The 17,866-nt window shown below is 46.2% G+C and overlaps 1 protein-coding gene and 1 non-coding gene across 2 annotated transcripts in view; both read right to left on the bottom strand.

Annotated features, from left to right (window-relative positions):
• CDKAL1 (CDKAL1 threonylcarbamoyladenosine tRNA methylthiotransferase) overlaps nucleotides 1–17,866 on the bottom strand; it is a 2,392,744-nt gene that overhangs the window by 39,342 nt on the left and 2,335,536 nt on the right. The gene's annotated exons all lie outside the window — the stretch shown is intronic.
• On the bottom strand, nucleotides 1,336–1,450 carry LOC147722619 (U5 spliceosomal RNA). The gene has a single exon (XR_015295436.1). It is a non-coding gene; the product is annotated as a U5 spliceosomal RNA (small nuclear RNA).

Raw genomic sequence — 17,866 nt, 5'->3', positions numbered from 1 at the left:
AACAATATATTTTGTGTGTGTATAAGTGAACCATTTTCCCCATGGGGAACAGTGGATGAGAAGTTGAAAAAATAACTGAGTTTAGGTTCTGTGCACTTGAAATGCCACAACCTCAAACTTCTATAGGTGCCTCTTTCTAGCCATATATCATCCTCCTTTTACCCATATCCACCCTTGCATCGCCAGCCCATGAAGAGGACTTACCCAGGACCATGAGAGGTGCTCAGGTGTCTGTGGAGCTTGGACTTAGCATTCTGCAGCCCATAATAATGGAGCAGTTGGTGATTTCGGGTGTATATTTGAGATGACAATTGCCGATAATACAGAGGGAGACGCATGGGAACCAGGTAGGGGTTAATGTTTTTGGGTAAGAACACGTGGGAGGTTATGGATAATCACCTTTAAATATGTGGGGAGTTTAGCACAAAAGTGAAACAAATTTTGTAAAAGTGATTTAGGGTGCAATTGTCTAGTCACATGTTTTTCTGCTAAATTATGATAGATAAATCAATGATGCCAGTTTTATTGTTGTTTTCAGTTACCCCTGAAGAAGGGCGTGAAGTGCCCGAAATGCATTGGGTCAATAAAATACTGCCTTTTGATGAACTTCGTGCGTCTGTACTTGTTCTTGGCTTAAGGTCCGGATGGACAAACTGGAACATTTGAATTCATTGAAAATTTGCACATTTCCTTGCGCGTGGCATTAAAGAGGAAAGTAAAAGTTGAATAACACAATTGAAAGAAAGGAATAACCGAGACTAAAACGGAGTTAAAAGGAAAAATTGCACAAGCAGCATGACGCTGTGCCTTGGAATTTGGGGCGATCACCCGTCCCAAAATACAGTGATGTAGTACTTTGGTGCCGACAGGGCAGGGCACCATTCCAACGAACACGCAACCACGAATCAAAGATAGAGTTGAGAAAGTATGAACATTGTTAAAAGAGGGTGTGCATTCCCTATCTTGCTAAATGTAGTGTCCTTAACGAAAGGGCATATATACGAGGAAGCTTGGGCAAGCCGGCATCATAAAGATAACATTATATTTACATTTGTACGATTGATGCTTGTTACATGTGCAGTCTGAACTACACAAAAAGGTTTTAGGCCCCAACCAGAAATATTAGTTCTAAATGCCACTTCAAAAAAATGGCCTATCTACTAAAAAATACTCCTGTGCTGGAAGGTACGATTAATGGAAATAAGACCGGTAAAAACAAAAAAAAGCGGACAGGCTCGAGACTCACAAAATAGTCAGTGGCATACTGTGACAGCACAGAACCACATGGCCCAAGGACCAAAAAAAGAGGACTGACATTTTTATTATTATTTTTTTAACCCTGCAGCACCAGGGCTTTCAAAAATTGAGTGAAACTCTTTGATGTTGCTCTCCACGGGAATCTTTAGTAAAAGGCGAAAGATTTATTCAGTTTGAAGAGAAACCAGAGTGAAAGGTCCTACATTCTTGATATCCAAATAATTGCTCTATCACATACTAGCACCTAGCCTCTCATGTCACATCTTTCCTCACCCTAATTTCCCGCCAGGGTGTTGAAACTATTCTCCTTCCTTCTACTCAGAGACCCCCCTTACTCTCACCTGCAGGAATTCATGTGCTCACAGATCCAGCCCCCTAAACATGTCACCTACAGACGCTTGCAGCTTCCCTCATCCTAAATTGGTTTTGTAGGCGTGCTGACCAACTCACAGCTTCTTTCCCTTAATTGTGCAACCGACGGATAATGATTCACAAATTCATCTCACACAAAAATTCTAATACATTTAGATTTCTTTGCCTTCAAATGCCCACTGTGGGATACTCCGTCATTCCCTTTTTGCACCCCAAACCCTCCATTGCAGCACACACTTAACCACAACTCAAGTGTCTCCTAATCACTCATTTAAACCCTTCGCTTAAAGCTTTTCGTATCCACCAGTGCGTACCTGCACATATGCACTCATTTACAGCTTCTGCGCCTCCATTTCCCAGCCGTTTACAACTTAGCTGACCCTAGAGTCAGTCACCCACAGCATTGCTTCCTTCTGCATGAGTACCTTTAAACACTCACTCACTTACAGACTGTCAATAACAGCTTCCTCTACCATCATTCACTATCAAGCTTGCACGAAAGGAGTAACTTAGGACTTTTCCTTGCACTTCTCCCATCTAAACACATATTCTGCTCGAAGAGGAGCTAATGCCTGAAGCTTGACGCTGTAGGGTAGAATGCAAATCAGACGTTTGACATGGGTTAAATTACAGGGAGGGAGGCAGATGAAATTAGCTTTGCACCTCAAATACACTGGATGAAGGAAATGAAGTGACAATCAATGGTTATCATCAGAAAGAGCTGTGGAAACATCACAGAGAAGCTCAGCTCTTGTTCTGACATTGTAACAGCATCATCATGGGACCCATTTATTTGCAGAAGAGGATTGCTTTCTATTGTCCGGTGAGACAGTTTTGTTCCTGCTGCCAACTTTTGGCACAGACCCCGCGGTTTCATCACCAGAGGCTTGGGGGGAGCTCTTTTACCCGGATTGCTGCGCTGACATGGAATGAATTGCCACTGGCCTTACGGAGCGTCAAAGATCCTATGATCTTTAGGAAAATGCTGATAACCATTTCTTTCTAGTTCTGTCCTCTGACTCCAACCCTTTTCAGGCTCACGCCGGGACACTCCGCGGAGTATCTGTGCACGTTATAAGTTTATATAACTTAACTTAAACCTTGTTTATCCCCAAGACGTCCTAGTATCATCCAAGGGTAATCCACAATCATTCAGAAGTTGTAAAATCATCTGATGTATTCCACACTATTCCTAACATTGTTGCACAATCCTCCTAGAGTAATGTGCACTCATCCTGATGTTGTCATTCTAAGTTTTCAGAGTTATCCACACTTATGCTTAAATTATCATAAAATCCTCATGGAGTAAAATGCAATCATCCTGGTATTATCGCTAAATTATGTTGAAATAATCCACTTTCATCCTGAAATTGTCCTACAATCATCCCACCACTGTATTCCACGTTCACCCTGAAGAGGTCAGCTTGTATTTCTAGAATAATACATATCATCACGTATTTTCAATTGAAATCATCAGATCCCCATCCTTCAGTAGTTTAGGTGATGACTGTAGAGTCAGCTCACTTGTTCGGAATGGCTCCCGAAGACCATTACAATAATAGCCCACCTGAAGTCATCCAATGACTCAGACTCACTCCAGATAAATCTTCCTTTATGACCTGGGAGAGGCCATCTTTGTTCCTGACTTCCTGCGCTGCCTCTATCATGGGGCACCTTTAGACTGCTGCGCCTTTATTAGTAGATTTCCAGACGCTCAAAGCAGCCTGAACGATCGTGAAATGTTTCAAAGATGTTTTCAGATTACACTACAATTACACGGTTCGCTAAGCTTATGCTCTTTTACGTGGTTCACGTAAGGAGCTAGGTTACATACAGCTTGCGTACCTTACATGCTTCTGGTAGCTTGTCAACCAATAATAAATACAAAAGTGCTTTAAGCCCTTGAAAATTTCCCGTGTATGTCGTTGTACGTCTCTCGTGGTTTCTCATCACGTTTTCAGCAAATATGAATGTAAATGAAGTACAGAATTGAAAAAATTATAATTAAAGTGGGCTCAGGGTTCTTGAAGCATCCTCTGGAGAACTGTAGGGATGACGTCAGCGTTTGCTTTATGATCTCTAGGGTTGATGCTCTCCAAAATGGCTGAATCTGGTGACATGCTTGTCACCTCCATGTCCCCATGCCATGGGTGACACAGGTTCAAGTTCCGGCTTTCTTATGTTTTTCTTGTCACATTTTGCTTCACATTGACACTGCATCCCCATTATACACAAGGGGAACAAGCTTCTCGACTGCTGCTGCATCAAAATAGAACAGGCAGTGCTAGGCCGTGAGAACATTGAATAGCCGCAAAGCTGCCAACTTGCAGTCCTTCTCTACACCAAACCAAGAATATTTTTAGGTAGTAGCATACCTGCCAACTCACATGGTGCCTCCATGTGACACACAATGCCACCGTGTGACACAATATCTGCCCCCATCACAGGGTCTCCCAGTGAGGAGCAGATATCACATGAAAATTAGGTATGGACAGCACATTACCCAACAGGTGACATGGTATTTTGTGATCAGGTAGTACAGATGACGGTGAAACATGCCTCAACTAATGCCTCATGTTGACTCAAAAATGATTGTATTATTATGAAAGAAATTTTGAAAAGGTTTAAAAAATTGGAAAATTGTGTTGTAATAAATGTGACCCTGAGATATATCTCTAACCCACAACTGATTGCGGGCTTGGATGATCTGATCTTGCACTGGCAACGCGTTGTTTGCTTTGTCCTGCTCCTAGTCACAAAGACAGCGGAAGTACTGCAAAACACAGAGCTAATACTGCATTTCTAAATCGACACTGGGGAGTAGGAACTGTGGGCGTTCCTAGTACTGTGTCAGGGAGGATGCTAATGAAAAAGCAATGTAAATAACTACACAAAACGCAGCATCGTATCTTTGTAGTTATGTGTAAGCAAAAGCAAAGCTTTTCCCACACTTGCCTCCACTTCCAAATTTACAACTAAACCAACCAGTCGTGAGGGGTGCACTAAGAGTACGAGTATAACATCAACCATTTTCTAAGAGTGGTTGGGTGCTTCTGCTGTGCACATGCAAGGTGGGAGACATGGATTTTTCTTTACTTGAGAGTAAAGAATGTAAAGACAAAAAAAAATAATGGAATGTCAGAAATTGCTAACTGTATAATCGACAATATGAGGAATCTGTGCATGTGTGGATAGAGAACACAAGTGTGCAACAGGAAAAAACGCTACTCCTGCATAAACGTCTGGTAAACAGAGTACTTTAAGAATCGAGTAGGCCGCCGTACCTCTGCCCTTCTGAAGCTTTGAGCTTATTTTTCTAGATATTGGGCCTGGTGCCTTTTACATTTGTCTCTATCACTACCCACTTCAATGGACTGCTGGTTGGCAGTTTCCATATTTATGCTTTCTCTTGTACACAGTGCTGGCTCCTTGAACTCCAATTACCTGAGTTCACAGAGTAAACTTAATTCAACCTATATAAACTGAAACGGAAACACTCTGAGCATATACATTAACTAAGCAGAAGAAGCAGACATGGCAAGATAAGCCGGGAACAGACTCCTGCTTTTGCAATTCAAATGTGGCCGTGTAGGTGGAAGTTTCTAAGTGCTAGCATTCTGCATTAGTTCTGTTTTTGCAGACAATTCATCTCAATATTTCTCAAGACTCAAAATATTTTCCTCAGCACTCCTCGATTTCCAGAGTCTCTCAGGTACCGTTGAGGTTTCAGCAGAACCCAGCAGACATCAAACGCCTGCGATGAACGCAGCAGCAGCAACGTTGTCTTACCTAGATGTGTAGCACTTTACGCATACCTTTCATGCGTCCACATCAAAGTCAATAATAACAGATGAGCACTGTGGTTCAATAAGAGGGTCTAAATAAATGATAGCAACAGCAAAAGAGAAACCAGAGAGAAGGACACAGCCCGAGGCATAAAGAATGGTCGTAGAAGGAATACTAAATGTGGAAATAGGTCAATGGTTAGGGCAAGCCCTTTCTGTACACATTTTGATATCTGACTGATCGTGTTTGTCAAAACTGAGTGACTGGCATACTCTCACCAAAGATAAGTAACGTGAAAATATATAAGGAGAGCCAGGGGCAAATCTGGTACCCACGGGGCCTATGAAAGACTGCCAAGTTTAATAGAAAGACGGGATCATGGGCGAGAGGTACTGCTGTAGCCCCTTACAGTGTGGTCGCCAGCCCACACTTTGAGGAGGTCAGAATAGATGCAATGCCTGTACCAAGTTCTTCTCGACTGCTACCAGATATTTGGTTCTAGCAAATGAAATGAAAAAGCCGTTGCTCAACTTGTAAAAGAAAGAGAAGTGGTGCCTGGGGCTCGACTCAAAAGCCCCTGGCAGGTGCAATTAAATGTCAGTGCACAGTATACCAAAAATGAACAGACCCAAATCCACCTCATACCTCTTTTAATCCACCAACAGCCACTCCCTCCCCCCTTTATCTCACTCTTGCAGGTCCCTACTTTCTCCCTTTGTGACTTTTTTCCATCCCTCTTTTCCTCCATATTTTTAAATTGTGCGTTCTGCTTTCTCTTGCTCTCTCTCGTATAGGTCTGCTGCTGAAAAATATGTGCCAGTCCCCAAAATCGAGTGCCAGTGCCCCCCCCCCCCCCGGCTCAAATTAAGCACTAAAGCTATCCACTTAAGTTCCTCTTATCATGTCACCCTATAATGTCATCAATGAAGAGATTTTATTTTATCATTTGATCTCAGAGGTTCAGGGACCAGGGTAAACCCAGATGAGCTCCTAACAGCGATCACCCATGTCAGCTTGCTTTGGGTTGACGGTATGTGAAAGATGGACTTAAATGGGATTTTCATATGCGGTTTGACTTAAAGCTGGTGTGTTAGAACTTAAAATGACCATAGGGGCTTCTAGACCCCATATCCAATGACGGAACAGGTCTCTTTCTTTAGCTAGGAATCAAGAGTTGCAATGCTCCACACGTCTCCTTTTTGACTCCTCTAACTCAGGCAGTACCTACTGCTGTGGGTAGCACCTACAAGTCTAGAGAAAGAAAGTAGAGCTAGAGGTTGGCAACGTACCAGGTGTTTAACAACAGACGCAGAGCTCCACAGATGCCTAAAATAAATTGGCATTTTGGTGAAATCAATCACAAGATGTTTGAACACCAGTCCTTAATACGACGTCTTTCATGGGACCTGGTTTACATTTCAATCTAACTTCCTTACGCGAGGTCATGTGTAAGCATACATTGGATTATTTCATAAAAAGGGTGGTTTTATAACTACCGGTGCCTTCCAGTGTTCTGGGAAGTTCTCAGCGAAATCGGATTTCAGGGGAGTAGGAAAACCAGATTCTAATTTCACAGTCAACAAAGTTTAATTGCAGTTATCAACGATGCGTTACCTGAGGAAAACATTGCACAATTACAAAGGAACACAGGACAAATCTCCAGACCACGCACCTCGTTTAAACAGACTACCGCTTAACACAAGTTTTTGCTAAAGACAAAGTTTGATTGTTTTCTGCCATAATGGGCCTGGCAGGGAACCACAAGTACAACCGATGTGGAGATAAAGCTCCAACACTAAACACAACTCACCTTTATTCGATATTTTTTACTCCGTTGTCCATTAGAGGATCCCTCAAGAAACTCCGTCATGTTTCAGAGGTGGTGCTAGTTGTACACATTTGGGAAGAATGATGGAAAAGAAACAATCTGCTTTAGGCACCTATCAGGGAGGGAGACGAAACTATTCACTGGTACATCCTCCCAACCACAGTCATTCCACATGTCCAGAAAACTGTTGACATCGTCCAGGAAGACAACTCTAATTACTAGATTTAATGTATTAGAGTCCCTTTCTTATAGACGAAACCAATCACCCACATATCGAGGCATGCTTCATCATAGGGTTAGTGTCTCATCCTAGGCAAATACTGCTAGAATAGGCTCGAGCAAAACTAGGGAGCTCTTCATAGAATATGCTGAAATTGGAATAAAGTAAAATTGTCTTTAGCATACTCTGTTTATCAGGATACCTATTGTACGATGCAGAGAAACAGATGGTGCTGAAACAAAATACCAATGGAGATGCTCACTGAAGATGATTAAATTCACACCCCACACTGTAGGTACAAGTCCATTGGCTATACTTCATAAAGACTGCACTGAAGCGAAACATGGAACATACTTTTTAGGAAATTCTTTGCATGTCCATGATAGGGTATGCAGAAAATAGTGTTTGCCCTCAGTCCACAACACAAAGCTTTTATCACCATAGCAAATAAAAGGAACAAACAGTTTTGCTTTATTTTTGATACCCTTGTAAAACTGGTGTAATATAGCCTTATAGCCCACTGTCGAGGGCTATACAGATTGTTAAAGGCCCTGAACTCTGTGGCGCATGCGCGGGTCTTTAACAACAGGTATAGCCCAAAACAGAAGGGCTATAAGTAGGCCTGGGAGGTGTTCGCGGAGTTCTGCATAGTGAGCAACAAACTCCGCCACGCAGTTCCACAAGCGGCAGGGTTTGCTATGTCGCACAGTTTGCGCTGTTTTTAGTGCCAGATGTTTGTCCCTTGCTATAAAAGCAACGCGAACGGCACCATGTGCAGCGTAAGAGGGCGCTGCTTCTTTCTGCCGCTCGTGTAGATGTTCTACTTGAGCAGCAGTTTCCTCAACACGAACGGAAGGTTTCTCAACGCAAGAGGTAGTGATCATCCGCGATCGCCCGTATTGAAAAATCTCACTGGGAGGTGGTCTGGAGTAAAACTTTCCATGCTCGCCAACTTAATGTTTGCGAGAACGAAAAGGGAAAAAAAACTCCTTTTTAATATATGTAAGTCACCCCTAAGGTAGGTTCTGAACAGCCCAGAGGCAGGGTGCAGTGCATTTAAAAAGTAGGACATGTACTTTTAAGTTTTACAAGTACTGGTAGTGGAAACACTCCTAAACTCATTATTCACTACTGCAAGGCCAACCTCCCCAATAGGATAACATTGGAGCTATCTTATTACATTTAATAAGTTGTAACTTCCAACTGGGAGCCGGTAGACATGGCGAGTTTGGTGTCAAAAGAATTCTAATTGTCCTAAACAAAGATAGTTTTGGGATGAGATTCTGTCCGACATCGACACACATTTCAATATCAAGCCTCCTGTATTTCCCTCCTATATAGTGCTGCGCCTCCCAAACCCACTCACATACCAACTTAAATCCAAACGGGGTAGACATGTAGCTTTAGCAATAGGGAAAGCACATCTATCTTAGCCTTCGGGGTACTGAAAGGGTACAGTCACGACAGAATTGGTTATATCGCATCTGGCACTTATTGGGAATGGGGGATATGCCTGTGAGACCTGGCAGGCGTGGAAGAGGTGTGGCGCAGCGTCCAGGGTGCCTGACTCCGGACCACAGGGTTCATGGTTCGATCGCCGGCTGCAGGTTATCCCAGCACCATATGACTCTGGGCAATAGCTCGCCTAATCGTCCCGACGGCCCCCAGCGCCAGGACACCTCCCCGAAGGTAGCTGTGCGCTTTACAAATGCTGGTAATTCATATATTTCATTTCATTGCTTTCCCAGGAATTTACGGAATTGACGTGTCCCAGATACTTAAAATTGCTACGCCTGACTGAGCCAACGGAGTAACTATCCTGGGGTTCCCTTAGGGAGTTAGACAAGCTATAGACAAGGTTGAGATAACAGACTGGCTAGGCTCCGGTGGAGGGGCAGATGGCATGGAGTTTGTTCAAAAGTTGCTGTGGAGCTGTCTGTGGCTGAATGTTGTCGCCACACTGGCTGAATGAGAACCATGTTTTGTCTGCTTACTGATGCAACAATAAAACTAATTTAAACATTAAGAATTCTAATTAAAAGCAATCTTTAATAGTACAGTCAGATTTTTTTTATCACAATTCAAAAAATGTCAATTTTAGAAAGTTGCAAAAAAAACAAAATGATTGACAGACTGCTGAACAATGCCAAACATTCACCACCAGTACAGAGATCTGGGCCTAAATCCACAGTTTTTTGCTCACCATGTTATTCCAGTTTGGACCCAGCCATTTGAAAATCACACTTGACCCTGCTCCCAATGTCAACAGTTCAGCCGAACCTGCTAGGCCAGGTCCTCCCTGGGCCAGAAAAGAGCATCCTGGAACCGGTTTCTGGGTATCACCCGTCATCATTCAGGCTACCTTGAAACCAGTGGCACAGCGAGCACAGGACTCACGTCTGGGCATACCTGTCCCACTCTGGTGACAATTGCAAAAAAGAACAATTGAGGGGCAGAATGCTGAACCAAGTCAAACATTCACCCCCAGTACAGAGATCTGGGCCTAAATCCATAGGCCCATGGGGAGTAGGGTCAAGACTGATTTGCATAGGGGCTGGTTCCAACCTGGAATGGCATGGCAAGCAAAACAATGACGGATTTAATTCTAGATTAGGTATTACAAGGGTGAAGTGCAAAAAGGAATTTCTTTCTCCTCTTCTTGAATCGGAGGAAGTTGGCTTTTAAAAGCAGAGCAAATTGAAGTCTGTTTTAGAATACCAGAGCATTTTCCCTAAAAACTTGTGTTCTGGAGGGGAAAAAATGGAAGGAGATGGCCAGTGAGTAAGCCAAATGACTCGGACTTAAATTTGATATTTCCATGAACTGCTAACTAATGATGGGTCTCAGGCAAATCAGAGATATTGTCCCTCCTTTTTAGCCCACCTCTATGAAGAGAGTTCCAAGCACCCTTCAAACATGTTAACCTCTCTGAAAATATTTCTACATATTAGTATATTTCTATGGGGAATTTTTAAATCTGCAGAGAAAACCGGAAAAATCTTTAGAAATAATTTAAAAAACGTATGGTAACATTCCACAATGTCATATCTTAAAAATTAAACGTGCTGTAAAAAAATGCAATTGCTGTATTCATTTTTAGGATTCTACGTTTCCAACTGTTAGGGAGGTGAGGATTCTTGAGCACATATGAACTAAGCCTATAATCGTTGTGTCCTGATCTGAATATCTCCGTACAATACATACACACGCAACAACTGTGTCAAAGTAAGCCTCTCTGCGACCTCAAACACTTTGTCTCAGGGCCCTTTTGACTGTTTCTGTACCTGAGAAACTGTTAATGCTTCCACATCCAGTCATAAGGGAACTGGGGAACCTCGCTTGGGTCTTGCTTGAAAAATATCCCTATTCTCACTGCGGGACCAAGCTGCCATTACAACACCTGAGTATTTCAAGCATGTGAACAGCTTACCACCCGTTTTACCTCGGCCATCCCCCACGTAAATAGTGCTTGAAATTATGTGCTGTCACAACAACACAGCAACTCATTTTTTATTACAACTGACTTTCTACCCCTGCCCTGCCCAACACACCATGAAAATGCCACATTCGCCTTGCATTGACTATACCATTGTGACAGGCCAGCACATGTACACTGACATCCATGTGGGATAATATACGAGCACTTAATATCCAACGGATCAAGAATGCACCGATGAAATCATCCCACACTTCAATGCCCTCCTTTGGCAAAGTCATACAGGCTCAATTTGGCAGCAAACCGGTCATTATTCTTTCTAAAGTAAACATATAGATGAAAAAACTATAACAAATGTTACATCCCAGCATGCTGTACCAAGCATGTAACCTCTTTTACCCTTTGATACTGTCGACGTCGTGGAAAAGTCCTAAATAGTCCTCCTCTATCTAGGACATTGCTTCAAAGTACGGCTCTTGCTCCCAAGCCTTTCACACACTTTCCTCATTTTGTTCCTTCCAAATTATGACCTTGGAACACATTGTAGTTTTCCATAATCTGACATTCTAAAAATGCCACCCAGGAAGTCAGAAAAGGTAGACGCGAAAGCAAAAGTGTGTCCTCTTAACTGGGAACATAGCAAGGAATGCTGCAAAGACAGTGAAAGACATAGCTCCCAGATGAAAATCAACAGCGGCAGCACCGCCGCTAAGGTGGAGGAGCGTCGCTCCACTGCTCTGTGAGCAGTCAACGATAATAAGTAAAGTTATTATCGTTTTAGGTTACCTTTCTGCTCAGGTGCAGGGCAGATGGGCTGGGCTGGCAGGTGCAGGGGGCAAGGAAAGGAGTGTAAAGCACACTCTAAAGTGGGCATGAGGGTTTGGCCGGCCCAAGATGGTAGGCCAAACTGTCATGCACACTTTGCATCTTCTTTCCCACCAGGCTGCATCACGAAGTCTGGTGGGGAACATGCAAAGCCTCCAAGCCTCTCTCTGAACGCCGATCCACGGCGCTCAGACCAATGCTGATTAAGGCAGCGTTGTGATTGTACAGGGGAGGCTGGGAGCTTCCTTTTGCGGCGCGGAGGAGAAGGAGCAGAGGCGGCAGCACCCAGGTAAGTCAGTAAACTTTTCTTTTTTTATTCCCCCACCGCTCTTCCCCCTCCCCACCACCCGTGCATAGTAGCAGCCGCTACTGAAAATCAATCTGGTTGTAAGTTTAGCACTGATCTATTAAAGGAAAATCCAAGACGCTGACCAACATAAGGATTGTTTCAATTAATTTGATCAATTACCTGAACCACACCAAAATATAAGCAACCTAGTCTGTGAAAGACACAGAAGAACAAGTTACCTTCGGTAACGATATATCTGTAAGAGACATATATTCGTTATAGATTCCTTACCTTAGAATTAGCCTAGGCGTCAAACTGGATCAGGAGAATTTTTTCTCAGCAGTACCCCTGTGCATCGGCAGGTGGCGTTGGTGGACTCCGCGATTGTCCTTGTGATTACTGGGATGACGTTGCGCTAACTACTTAGACGCCGCCCCTGTGCGATGACGTCAGTTCTTTTACACAACATTCCAATCCAAAAGCACAGAGCCATGCAAGACACTGACCACTGGTGCACAAAACTAGTGCCCTGAAAGGGAGTCCCTTACTCTATAAGTCAGTTCGCAGAACTGGGAGGATGGGTGGGGCGGTAAGTAATCTATAACTAATATGTCTCTTACAGATATATCATTACCGAAGGTAAGTAACTTGTTCATCTGAAAGAGACTACTAGTTATAGATTCCTTACCTTATAATAGATAGCCCAGCAATACTGACCTCGGAAGTGGGTCTGTGAACTAAGTTCACACAAGAAAGTCCTGGTGAACTGAACGGCGAAAGAAGCCGTCTCTCCGAACTTGACTATCCAGACAGTAATGCTTAGTGAATGTGTGCAGTAATGCCCACGTGGCTGTCTGGCAGATGTCATCGAGGGGGACTCCATGTCCCAAAGCAGTAGTGGTTGCTGTCGCCCTGGTGGAATGGGTGCGCAGTTCTACCGGAGGATCCTTTTTCGTTAAAGAGTAACAGATCTTAATGCAAAGGACGACCCATAATGAGATGGTCCGTTTTTGCACGGCCCAACCTTTCTTGGCACCCACATAGCCAACAAAGAGTTGCTCGTCCAGCCGGAACTGTTTTGTGTGATTCAGATAAAATGATAACAAACATTTTGTAACCAGACGGTGAAGTCTCTCCTCCTTCTTGGAAGGATGCGGGCGGGAAGAAGGTGGGCAACGTGATGGTCTGTCTTATGTGGAAAGAGGTGACCACTTTGGGTAGAAAAAAGATCTAGTACGAAGGACAACCTTGTCTGGATGGCCAGCAAGGAAAGGAGGTTTAGAAGATAGAGCTTGATGCTCACTCACCCTGCGAGCAGAGGTGATGGCAACCAGAAAAGCAGTCTTTAAAGTCAAGAGTCTGAGAGGACAATTATGTAGTGGCTTGAAAGGAGCACACATAAGGTAAGTTAAGACCAGATTCAAGTCCCACTGGGGCATTACAAAAGGAAAAGGAGGAAAGAGGTGAATAATGCCCTTAATGAACTTATTTACAATCGGGGACTTGAAGAGAGAAGGCTCATCAGGAAGGCAAAGAAAGGCCGAAAGATAGTCTTTAAGGGTGCCCAGAGCAGAGCCCTTCTGGGCCAAAGATAGAATGAAGAGGAGAAACTCTGAAAGAGGGGCAGAAAGTGGATCCAAAGGCTTTGCTGCACACCATGCCACAAATTTGTTCCATCTACAGGGGTATACTGTTTTAGTAGAGGGACTCCTGGCTGCTAAGATAATATTACAGACTTCGGGAGGAAGGTCAAAGGCTGTCAACTGTCGCGCTCAATCTCCATGCAAGGAGATGGAGGCTGGACAGGTTCGGTGTAGTACCGTCCCCTGCTGCTGCAACAGAAGATCCTCCTGAAGAGGCAGTCTGATCGGAGGATCGATGGGCGTGTTCAAGAGCTCGGGACACTAGACTACCCGTGCCTAGTCCGGAGCCACAAGAATGACTTGGGCCCGGTCGCGCTTGATCTTCTTCAGCACTCTGGGCAGAAGTGATATAGGTTGAAAGGCATATAGAAGACCGCAACTCCACTCGTGATGAAAAGCGTAGCCGAGCGAGTGGTGACCTGGAAATTCGAACACGTAAAACTGCTGACATTGCGCGTTCTCTTTGGTGGCGAACCGATCTAACCAAGGCTCTCCCCACTGCTGAAAGAGACCTTGCACTACCTCCGAGTGAAGACGCCATTCGTGATCCCTCATGCACCGGCCGCTGAATTTGTCCGCCCTGGAGTTCAGAGAACCTGCCAGGTAGTGAACCACCAGAGACATGCTCTGATGTTCCAGCCATGTCCAAAGGCGAAGAGCCTCTTCACACAGGGTCCACAATCCCACCCCGCCCTATTTGTTGCAGTACCACATGACGGTTTTGTTGTCCGTGAACACCTGCACTACCATTCCTTTGGCAGGTGGGAGGAATGCCTTCATTGCCAGACGAATCACCTGGAGCTCCAGAAGATTGATGTGGAGCCAGGACTCCGTCAGAGACCTCTGATCTCTGCCTCTTCCATGTGGCCGCCCCATCCAGGAAGTGACGTATCTATCATCACTGTGAAGTCTGGTTGGGGAAGGGAGCGTGATCTGCCACTGACCCAATCCTGGTTTGTGATGTAACACTGCAATTGGTGTGCAATGCCCTTCGAGATCTGGACGTAATCAGAAACATTCCCCTGATGCTGCGCCCACTGGAACTTCCAAGTCCCACTGCAGGGCCTGCATATGCCACCTGGCATGATCCACCAGCAGGATGCAGGAGGCCATGAGGCCCAGCAGCCTCAGGGTCATTCTCACCGGAATCCGGGATAAAGGCTGAAACAGCGTTATCACAGCCTGAATATCCCGGACTCGCTGCTCGGGAAGATAAGCCTGGAACTGTGATGTATCCAGAACTGCTCCGATGAAAAGGAACTTCTGAGAGGGAATCAGGTGCGACTTTGACACATTGCTAGTGAACCCCAGCGAATGCAGGAGGTCCGCAGTAGTTTGGAGGTGGGAGACGACAGCCTGGGGCAAGCTCGCCTTCAACAGCCAGTCATCGAGATAGAGGAAGACTGGAACCCCTGATCTGCGCAAATGAGCGGCCACTACCGCCAATATCTTCATGAACACCCGAGGGGCGCTGGTAAGGCCAAGGGGGAGCACGGTAAACTGAAAATGCTCATGGCCTATCGTGAACCGTAGGTAACGCCTGTGGGCCGACATGAAGGGGTTGTGGAAGTAAGCGTCCTGCAAGACCAGCGCTACCATCCAGTCTCAATGGTTGAGGGTAGACAGGACCTAAACTAATGTCAAAATGTTGAACTCCTTCCTGAGGAAGCGGTTGATGTCCCTGTGATCCAAGAGAGGACACAGGCCTTTGTCCTTCTTGGCTACCAGGAAGTAGTGGGAGTAACAACCAGGACCTACTTCTGGCACAGGGACTTGCTCGATAACTCCCTTGGCCAAGAGAACCGTAACTTCCTGAGGGAGAAGGGCCAAGTGATCCTCCGACATGCGATGGAGTGTTGGTGACATGGAGGAAGGAGTAGTCTCGAAGGGGAGGGATTAGTCCCTTCAGACTATCTGCAAAACCCACTTGTTCGACTGAAAGGTCAGATTAGGAAGGTTTCGAGGCTGCTGCAGAGCGGGCACTGGTGGATTGGCCCGCCCGCTGTCCCCCAGACCCACGGCACAGGGACCCACGTCCCCGGCCGCGCAGATGCTAGGTAGCTTGGCCGGCCTGTGGCCCTGGGTTGAACGTGGTGGGGCACCCCTTCTGTAGCCACGAAAGGGGCAAAAGGCAAACTGAGTAGGTGAGAGGTGGCAGCGAGGCCCAAGGATATGGCCATTGCTCCAGAGACCTTGAAGCATTTAAGCGCATTGTCTGCCTTGTCACTAAACAGGTGGCGGCATTTAAAGGACATGTCTAAAAGGGTTGACTGAACATCCCCGGAGAAGCCAGTTGACCTCAGCCTGGCGTAGAGTCTCAAGGCTACTCAAGTAGAAATCTTTCTACCCAGCGAGTCGGCGGTATCCAGCCTACAGTAAATGACGAACTTTGCTGAATCTCTACCCTCTGCGACTGCACAGGAGAGTACGGCCCAGGCAGCACTTGCGCAAGCGTGTCCCAAATAGAGTGGGCGTAACGGTCCAAGAGACATGCGGTGTTCACCGACTGCAGTCCTAAGCTGGCGAAAGAAAACATCTTCTTTCCAAGATGGTCCAGCTTCTTGGAATCACTATCTGGGGGAGCAGCAGGGAACGCGCCTTTGGACGTTGATGCTTGGACCAAAAAGCGCTCGGGGGAAGGGTGTTGGGATAGGAAAATTGGGTCAGCCGGGAGGTGGCGTCGGGCAATCATCCTATCAACAGGAGACCCTATGCTGGGCTTGGACCAAGTGCCCAGAAAGATGTCTGTGAGGGCCTCATTGAACGGCAGCAGGGGCTCTGAAGAGGCCGCTCCCGGCTGAGGCAGCTCAGTCAGGATGTTAGTCCTGACTGCCACCGTAGGAAGCTCAAGGCCCAATGCCTCAGCCGCCCTACGCAACAACACAGTGTAGGAAGCTCCCTCCTCCAGGGCCATGGTAGGGGGATAAAGCATACCAAGGCCTGGGGAGGTATCCAGACCACTGGCCTCGCCCAAGTCCTCCCTCTAGTCCGGCTCCTCAAAGCTGGTCTGCTAGAGGGTCAACAGACCCCTCCCAGTCCTCCTCACCCTCCTCTGGCTGCCACTCAGGGCGGTAAGGGACGCCAAGTTAGAACAGTGGTACAAAAGTACGGGTCGGCGCAGGTACCAGCGTTGGTCGACAGCTCCATGTCCAAGTTGGGAAGGAGGCTGGGGTCAACACCGGCTGGGGGTGCAACCGGCGTCAGAGGCGTCGCCGGGGAAGCTACCGTGAGGTCGACTGGCACTGATCCGGATCCAGGCGTGGATCCTTGGTGGCCCTGCGGAGCCGAGGCTGGAGCCCCCGGCATCGAAGGCCTAGGGCCCCCAGCCGAGTCCATGGACCCAAGGTGTGCCGGCAGAGTCAGGCTACTCAAAGATGGAATGGAGAGCTTTGTAAAATGCATGAAGCTGGGCAGGGGACGCCCCGGCTCCCGGAAAAAAAGGGAAGCGCAGAGCTGTCCGAGCAGGTTCCGCGGGAGGAGCCGGGGAACGACGACCCTCCGTGTCCCGCATCGTATCAGCCAATGGACGGGGAGAAGGCGAAGAGAGATGATGCTTCTTCGCCTTCTTCTTGTGCTTTGACTTACCCGAAGAGGAAGACTTCGAAGATGAATGGTGGTGGTGGCTCTGTGACCTGTCTCTCAACCTTCCCCTTGACCGGGACCACGATCGGCGCAGAGCCAACTGTCATGCCTTCAAAAGCTTTCGGGACTGCTCCCGCAAAGACTTAGGAATCAGAGCCCGGAAGACGGAGCATGACTTTGGGTCATGGTAGCACTCGGTGACATCAGCGTTTGACAGGAGTCACAGGGCTTGAAGCCGGGTTGATGACTTGACACCTCTTGTGCACCAGGAGTCGAAACAACTTCAAAAAGTGATTAAGGGTACCGCTCTCTCCAGATCTGCACTGGCTGGTGCTGAAATAGAAAGAACTGACATCAGCGAGCAAGGGCAGCGTCTAAGTAGATACCGTGACGTTACCCAGGCGATTACGACGCTGAATGCGGAGTCGACCGACACACAGGGGTACTGCTGAGAAAAAATTCTCCGGATCCAGTCCTACTCTTGGGGGTAATTCTAAGGTAAGGAATCTATAACTAATAGTCTCTTTCAGATATGCACAAACTGCGGCAAAATGGCCATCAAATCAACCCTTGTGGTCAATGCAGTTCTGTGCACTTTATGATTAGCTGCAGCTCATGGGCATAAACT

This window comes from Lissotriton vulgaris, chromosome 4_1 (genome assembly GCF_964263255.1).
Source record: "Lissotriton vulgaris chromosome 4_1, aLisVul1.2, whole genome shotgun sequence".
In the NCBI taxonomy this organism is placed as follows: domain Eukaryota; kingdom Metazoa; phylum Chordata; class Amphibia; order Caudata; family Salamandridae; genus Lissotriton; species Lissotriton vulgaris.
Note: the sequence above shows the minus strand (reverse complement) of the source record. Positions and strands in the feature narration are given on the sequence as shown.